The 8,121-nt window shown below is 45.9% G+C and overlaps 1 long non-coding RNA gene and 2 other non-coding genes across 3 annotated transcripts; all 3 read left to right on the top strand.

Moving 5' to 3' along the window:
- Positions 1–572: 572 nt before the first annotated feature.
- On the top strand, positions 573–5,741 carry LOC142023158 (uncharacterized). Its single transcript, XR_012648135.1, has 5 exons — positions 573–632; positions 847–932; positions 2,274–2,401; positions 3,028–3,234; positions 4,572–5,741. It is a non-coding gene; the product is annotated as an uncharacterized LOC142023158 (long non-coding RNA).
- On the top strand, positions 2,792–2,867 carry LOC142023332 (small nucleolar RNA SNORD49). The gene has a single exon (XR_012648209.1). It is a non-coding gene; the product is annotated as a small nucleolar RNA SNORD49 (small nucleolar RNA).
- LOC142023336 (small nucleolar RNA SNORD65) lies at positions 4,423–4,495 on the top strand. Its single transcript, XR_012648213.1, has one exon. It is a non-coding gene; the product is annotated as a small nucleolar RNA SNORD65 (small nucleolar RNA).
- Positions 5,742–8,121: the final 2,380 nt, after the last annotated feature.

The raw sequence follows: 8,121 nt of genomic DNA, 5'->3' as shown, positions 1-8,121 counted from the left end.
GGTCGGGGCAGGGCAGCTGCAGAACTGTAGGTGGGAGGGGAGGTGCGGGGCATGGTGTGTGGTCCATATTTACAAAGAAAATCCCGTGTAGGGGCCTGAGAGTCTTCATCGTGCTGCTGCCATGCTGCTTTCTCCTCCGCCTCTTACCTCAGGTGCAAATGGGCTCCTACAGCATTTGACTGGTCTTGCTTTGATGCACGTCAAAGATGTAGGCGGGGAGGTAAATTAACATTCCCGTGAGCTTTCCCCCAGAACAGCCCTTGCACCCAGCTGCTACGTCCGCTCCGTGATAGGCGCAGTGAGTTTGTCAGGCCTGAGGGTTGCTGGCTGAGCATCAAGCCACCAATGAGCCTCTCTGCCCCAGCTGGCTGAGCCCTGCGAAGACGCACGCTGCAACCGGTTGCTGCACAGCAAGACCTGTCCCTTTAAGTGGCAGGCGGAAGAGGGTACCTTGGCTCCCCACCCCCCCCATCCCGCGATCGAGATGGTACGTTCCACTAGCCCTGGGGGTGTGCCCGAGACTACCCGGGATGAGTTTCCCCTCCCTGGCAGAATGGAACATTCTAACGCTTCAAAAGCAGCCGCCCGCCGCTGTTTCGTTCTTTTCCCCGGGGTTGTGCTGGACCCGCCAGGTGGGGTAACGTCTGTGGGGCGGGCCGGAGCTGGGAAGGCGGCGTGTGAGGACGTCGCTGGCCTGGGGGGAGTGGGTAGCCTGTCGGTTGGACCTGAGTGGGGGCTCGCGGCGCCCTGAGGAGTGGGGGTGGTGGGGGAGCCGTTGGGACGGGGGCGCGCGGGAGCCCGCGGTTGGTGTGGGGTGCGGGAGCTGACGCAATCTCTGCCTTGCAGGCGGCGGCTCCGCGCGGGAGAAGATGGCGGCTGCTGGAGTGCGGGGGGCGCGGGCCCGGCCGGGCGCGAGGAAGCCGCAGCTGAGGGTAAGAGTGCGGTTGACCGGCGAGTTGGGGCCCACCCCGAGGCGCGGTGGCGGGGGAGAGGGGCCGTACTGTGCCCGCCCGACGTGGCGGCTGGGGGACCCCTTTGTGCAGGGCGCGCGGGCGGCTCAGGGAAACCGGCCGCAGCCGCTGCGCAGAACGGGTGTCCGCTGGCGGTGCACGTGTTTCGGTGCACGGCCCAAAGTTTGTTCTGCGGCTGGGAGGGAAAACGTTAGAGGCCTCAGATTTCTGTAATCAGCTCCTGTTAGGGCCCTTCCCGCTCATGCCGCCTGGCTCCTAAATGAATGGTGTCAGCAGGCGCCGAGAGCAGAACCTGAGCCCTGTGGGCAAAGGGGCGATCGGTTAGTTATTGGGTCTGATTCGTCCACAATCTGATGACGTGGGTTTTACCCACGAATGGTCGTTACCTCAAAAATAAAGGTGTTCGTCTTTAAGGTGCTTAAGGACTTTTTCCTTGAGCCATTTGACTGCCTTGTAAACAATGGGGGAACGTTGTGAGAACTGGAGATAGGAGGGTTGAGAAGTGGAGAGACAGATCTGCCAGTTCTCTACTGTTCCAATCAGCAATGGCAATGCAGGGTTTAATTTGCTTAATTGTTCTCTGGCTGAAAGAGTTTGCTATAAGAAAAAGCAGGATTTCAATTGCTTTGTCCTAGACAAGTGGAAAAACATCCAATTGCTTTTGTGTTTTGTGGGTTTATGCCTGGCTGTTGTGGTTTCCAACAGCTAGCCACGTGGAGCTGTTGGGCTGGCTGTGTGTGACTAGTTGGTTTGAATAATAAACATCTTCAGAATAATTTGGCTAGTTGTTAGAGCAGTAGTCACTACACTGACTTTGCTTCAGCACTGCTTGGACACTGTGACACTAGTGAGTAAAATATAAAACGTAAGAGTTTTCCTGGAGAGTTCTGGGTACTCCAGTGCACTTGCATTCAGAAACTCAAATTATAGAAAGTTGTAAGAAGGGAATTACTGAACTTTAGAGGCAGTGATTCTTGACTGGGCAAGTTTCTTGGGGCTAACTAAGCTCCAAGCTCTTAAAGCTCATTTTGAAATCAGTATTTTTAATGGAATCCTAAAACTGGAAGGGACCTGGACAGTCATCTATTCCAGTCACCTGCTTTCATGATAAAGTATTACCTAGCTCTGTTAATTCTAGAATTGATCAAAGCAAAGGAGTAAATGAGCAACAAAACCAAAAATAGATACTGTTGATGGTGAAAAGGTGTTTTTTTTTTTGTTTTGTTTTTCCCCCCCCCCCCCCCCTTTCAATAAACCTACAAAATATCCATTGTAAAATGTCATATGATTATTTCTTTTTAGGGCAGAATGGTGTCTTGTCACAGTCGACACTGCAAATGATGATCCCAAATGGAACTACGAAGGGTGCGATCCATAGTCTACGTAGACTGAAGCATGCCTGCTACTACTGGTGTCTTGAAGTATACAAGGTAAGCTTATATTTGTACAAAATTGTATAAATTCTTAAGCCATTTCTGGTAATTTACTTGTGGTGTTGACACAGTGAGTTTAGAATGGTGCAGTCCCATTATCTTTGTGGTGGGAACTCTAGGCATTTGACAGTGATTCATGATAGGGACTTGCATCAATGCAAAAGGAAAAGTTGATTTATCTGGGCATTTTGTAGATGCTTCATGGGAGTTGAAATCCTATAGATGTCAGTAATTTAGTTGACTACAGCTGATACTCAGATTTCTCTAATTTACAGATTTGATCAGTTCATGCCTTGCAACTAATAGTCAAGGGCAGTGTTCAAACACAATTTGCAAGCATTGTGCTTGGGTTATTAGTTCGTATAGACAAGCAATGCAAAAAGCTGTTGACATGATGATACCCTTGAATAGGAAGTGCCGTCAGATGCGAGAACTGACGATAATCTTTTCAACTTGTCTGAAATACAGCTACATGTATATTGCATTCAGGTTGTCTGGAGACCTAAACTGTGTACTAGGAAACAAAAATGAGAAATGGTTTATCTGAGTCCTGGCTATTCTGTGCCAACTCAGGGTAGCCTGTAATCTTCACTCTTGTTCTCTGGTTTCCATTTACTCTGCAGAGTCTGTCGACCTCAGTATTTCAGAGGAGTGAGGTGGAAAGCAGTTTCCTTTGGCTATGTGGGTCTTAGACCAGACCTAATAATGGAAGAGAACTGGGTCATGGCTTAACAAGACTTCGTGGGGGAAAAAATGAAGCCTTGTGTTCTTCAGATACACAATACACAGAATCAAGGTCAAGAACTGAAACTGGATGTTGTGTGACTTGTGTAAGTTGTGACAGACCATCTTGTCCCCACTGCAACTAATAAGAATCTGATACCTGAGCATCTACCACAGGGGAGAGACTTCTTCAGCAGTTTTCCCTTGCTTTTGCATATAGCTTAAAGTATGTAAGGTGTCACGTCAAATATTGCTAGTTTGATAGAAGATGTTTAAGGGTTTTGTTCTACATAAGAATAGATTCTAGTATAATTCAGCTGTACAGTTCTCTACTATGTCAGAGTTGGACTGTTGCATAGTTATTTGGGACAAAACATTCTCATCTATTGTGATCACTTGTTTACTGGTGCTTTATTCCTTTCCTGTTTATAATTGAACATTTCTGATCCTATGTACTATATGAAACACAACTGTACTGGTCTCACAGACATTCTTAGCTATCAAAAATGAGGTCAGACAACTCTTAATCACATCCCCTCTAACTTTGGACCTTGATAGCTTGCAACTAACCTGTTTTCCCTCCCCCGCCTTTGAGAAACCCTTCTCTTGACCAGATCTCTCCCCCATAATGAGAATAACCAGTATGCCAAGGCAGATCCCTCTGCAGGCAGTCCATGATCCATTTTATAATAGGTTTGGAAACATAATTTTTACAGGTGCCATGGGTGCCCCTCCCCTCCACCCCCACCCCCCCCAAAAAAAAGTAATGGAAGTTGAATGAGATTCCTGCAGGAAAGTACAGTACTAGAGAGTTTTGGGGTGAATTTGAAGTATTTTACATGTTGAGGGTAAAGTCTCTTAAAGACAAACTTGTTACATTTCTAAATTTAGATTCTGGGGCATAGACTCAGTCCAAGATAGTCTTTTATTAAATATAGTAATGCAGTTATAGGTGTTAAACGTATTAAGGGCTAAAACTTAATCACTCATGCATGATGTACAGGAGTTGTCACTGCATCATAGTCACTGGAAACTTACTGGATGCAAAGAAGTGACTAAAAATGCAGCTATTAGATCTTCTAGGTGAGCTCTCAGATGGTTGTGTGGATGTAATTCATAAAGTGTAAAGCCAAAAATGGTTGAATTTAAATAGTAAGACAGCAAATGCAAAGGTGATTGAACTTGGTGGGTGTCTAAGCATGTCTAGTTTTCATTGCTTCAGGCTTTGTAGGTTTTAGTGGCAGTCCTGGATTCTTACTTATTTTTCAATGTGGATCACTTTAGTACAAGATATCAAATGATGAAACTCGCCAAAAATAGCTGGAATTACCGGCAGATTGACTAGTGGTGAGCAATGGTTTTCTGAAGACATCTTGTATGTTAGTGATTAAGGTATGTAGGAGTTCTTGCTATACTGTAACTTGCTTATTCTCTTCTTTTGCAGGTGTCCACATTGCAAGTTTGTTGGTCTGCGATAGAAGAGCATCACAAAACATCCAAATGAACCAAAGAACTAACCAATGTCTTTTGGTAGCACTAACAATTGTGTGTGCCATTCTCTTTTATAATTATAAGATGCATATTGTTAGGTGCACAAATTAAAATTTTTAGATTATTTTCTTGATCCTTATTTCAAATAACTTGCATAATAGAAAATACTCAAGTAGTGTAAATAAGCTTTATAACTAGCGCACATTGGATTTTTTGATACTTTGCTTACTTTAAACATGATTACCTTCTTGAAACTGTAGATGATTTTTCTTCCAAAGATTCTCAACCTTTAAGAGCACTAGTGAAACATTCCTCAGTTATTGTTTGGGGTGGGGGGAAAGGAAGACACAACTCAGATTCTGTAACTGTGAACAAGCCCTCTGTTCATATGACATGGTCTCTTTTTTACATGAGGTGAGTGGTATCTTAACTCATTTCTCTGTAAGCTGGTTTGTCTCACCAACAGATGCTAGTGCAGTTGAGACTACTGAAGTAATATTCCTTTTATTTAGTATCTTGGGCTCAAGACTACTTTGCACTACACCAGCCCTTAGTTAGAACAAGACTTAAAATGTGCTGACTACACTGACTAAACTGTAATTTAGCCATGTTCTTCATCCTTGGTAAGCATTTATATTACAGTAGTTCAGTTCTGGATGACCATAAGAATCCCTGTTCTGGATTGCAGATTAAATGCTTAAAGTTAAGGGTATCGTGGATTTAGTAAAAAAGTAGACCGATGTGATGAATTGGACTTAGCTTTGTGATTACTATCAAGCTACAACCCTCGTGTGGGGAAAGTAAATAGGTATCTCAGTCTGAGATAAAATTTGCGATGGCTAAAATGCCAGGATTCTAGTTTTAAAAAAAAACAAAAAACTTAATGTTAGCTATTTGGTATGCTACTATAGCTGTGTTTGGCTTTACCATAAAAAAGGCGAAGCAGCAAAGATTCCTTCATGTGAAACCTGAGAGGAGATAATGTTTGCTGAGGTTTTGAGACTAACCCCTTACCACTGAAAAATTCCTGAAGAAGTTAGCTCGCTTGGTGTCACAGTGCAAGAGACTTCAAATTTAGTTTGGTTTTGCTAGTATTGGCCTCCTGTATACTGGGTCATTTTCTCAATAAAATTTGGAAAGAGTTTGCAAGAATCTTGCTATTAGCAATATATAAAGGAAGATGGTTGTAGATCAGTGATATGAAACCTGTGGATCAGCAAAGTTCTAGGTGTAACCCATGAGATGTTGTTTACCATTTCCTGCATACAGGGTTACTGGATCTCACTGGCTTCTGTCCATGTGGTGGCTTTTTTCCTGTTAAAGTGACACGCATGTGAAGCAAAAGCACAAGAAGTGAGGTGTGTGCTGATTGCACACAATATTGACTGGGAGCCATGTGTTGGATTTGCATCCAATCAAAGCACTGCTATTGTTCAGTCAGCACACCCTGTAAGTTCTAGGTGCACATGTGCAATTAGCAAACCTATCCTATCTCAGGGGAATTCCTTGGTTCTGACAATCTTGTGAGACAAATGAGGGCCTCGTGGCCCACTCACTAGCCTAGGTTGGCCATCAGTGCTGTAGATACAGCCAGCTAACTTCAGGTGTTCACACATTTGTAGGCAAGAGACTTCAGGTAGTAGGGGCAGTAGCAGTCAAAGCTGGGACTGTGGCATTCCAGGTAACAAGGAAAACTGGGTCCAGCCAGAGGCACCTCTTCTTCCAGCATCCCTTGGACCCAGAATGGTTTGGGGAGGTGCCCAAACTGAGAGGGCCCTGGAACTTGGTTGTTGAAGTCAGCATGGACCAGGAAAGAAAATGTTAGAGCAGGGGTCTGCAATCCCTGGTGCAAAAGCCAATTTTAAACCATGCAGCAGGAGGAAAGCCTCACCCTGCCCCATGCAGCACAGGAGGAGGCAATGGCATGGACTGGGGCTAGAGGCCCTGCTGTGGTGCAGGGCTGGGGCCCAAGCCCCCACTGCAGTGGTGAGTGAGGTGCCATCAAAGGTTAAAAGAGTGACTTAGAAGTGCAGTTTTCCCAGGAACTGTGACAGTAAGAGCCAGTTGTATGTGGGTGGGTGGAGGATTGTGGGGATTTTTTGTTTGTTTGGGGTTTTTTGGTAAACTGATTTTGTTTGTGGGTTTGTTTATTTTTCAGTGACCCCCAAGTCTGGGGCTAGGGCTGCAGCATAGTTGTGCCTGAAATGCCAAACTGAAGTCCCTGGAAACTAGAACAATGCTGCCCCAGCTCGGCAGCATTGCTTTTTTTGTGATTAGAAACAGGACAGGTTGGGAAGAACTGAGTGCCAGTGCTATTAATGAGTACTTCATGCTTAGGTGACTTTTATATTTCTTTGCTCCTGAAAGTAGAGCCCTGAAAACAATAAAGCTGTGTGCCTTTATTAATAAATGGGTTGTAAGGCTACTAGCAACCTTCAAAAGTATCACCGGTACTTTGACCATACATAGAGGTCAAAAGGTCACATTTCAGCACACCACCTGGGAAAGTTGCTGACCCTTCCTGCAGAGGAACCAGGTGCGGACGTTAGCTGGTAGCAGCAGAAACAGCCAAGTCAGGGACTGCTGCACTGAGTGGGAGGAGGGAAAATGGAGCGTAGGTGGGGCTGTTCTTCCCCTTTCCTTGGGGGCTTAGAAGAAAACTGCTGAAAGGAGCCAGCCTTGGGGGCATGAAGAAATTCCAGGAGTGATGGGAGGCAACCCACTCCCCACAGCATTCTCTGCACCCAAAGAAAGAGACGGCCTTTGCTTCTGGCCTGCAGCCCCTGCCATTTTACATGGGTGACTCAAGCAGCCAGCGAAGACCCACGTGGAGCTAGCTGCCTCCTGCAAAGGTGATTGAACATGGGTTGGAGCAGGAGGAGGATGGGGTTAGAGGAGGGGCTGGGTTAGGAGTGGGGGCTAGTGGTGCCTGGCTTCATAGGAGGGGAGGATCTCGGGTGACTCACAGGGCTTGTGGGTCTCAGGAAGGTTGGGGTGGCTGGTTCTGGCAGCACAGGGCAGCTTGGACTGGTGGGTGGCTGGTGGGCAGGCAGCTCATCTGTGCAGGGCTTGGGCATGGGGCAGGCAGTTGGGTTGTGTGGGCAGCTCTGACAGCACAGGTCTCAGGCAGGTGGGTGGCTTGCAGAGGCAGCTCTGGCAGCTGGCATGGGGGTCAGGCACTGGCCAGCTGGGGCTGCACCAGGCAGCCACAAGGGATCAAGAATGACTATTTATGCTTATTTTTAATTATAAATAACACTTTTATATCAAGATTTTGTTTATTTTAAATTACAATTGAATGTTTTGTTTAAAGGGGGAGTTGGATGATGGTAAAAATGAGATGGGGGATGTGAGAGTTTCTCAGAAGTCAAAAGGGGGACATAATGCCAACAAAGTTTGGGATCCATTGCTTTAGAGACTGGTGTGGCATATGTAGCCAAAGAACAGAAGTGGTTAGAGAACTTCCTGCAGTTCTCACTGATTTTGCTCTGTGCTTTTCCAAA

Source organism: Carettochelys insculpta, chromosome 19, assembly GCF_033958435.1.
Source record: "Carettochelys insculpta isolate YL-2023 chromosome 19, ASM3395843v1, whole genome shotgun sequence".
Taxonomy (NCBI): Eukaryota; Metazoa; Chordata; order Testudines; family Carettochelyidae; genus Carettochelys; species Carettochelys insculpta.
The sequence above is the reverse complement of the archived record's forward strand: the minus strand, read 5'-3'. Positions and strand labels throughout refer to the sequence as shown.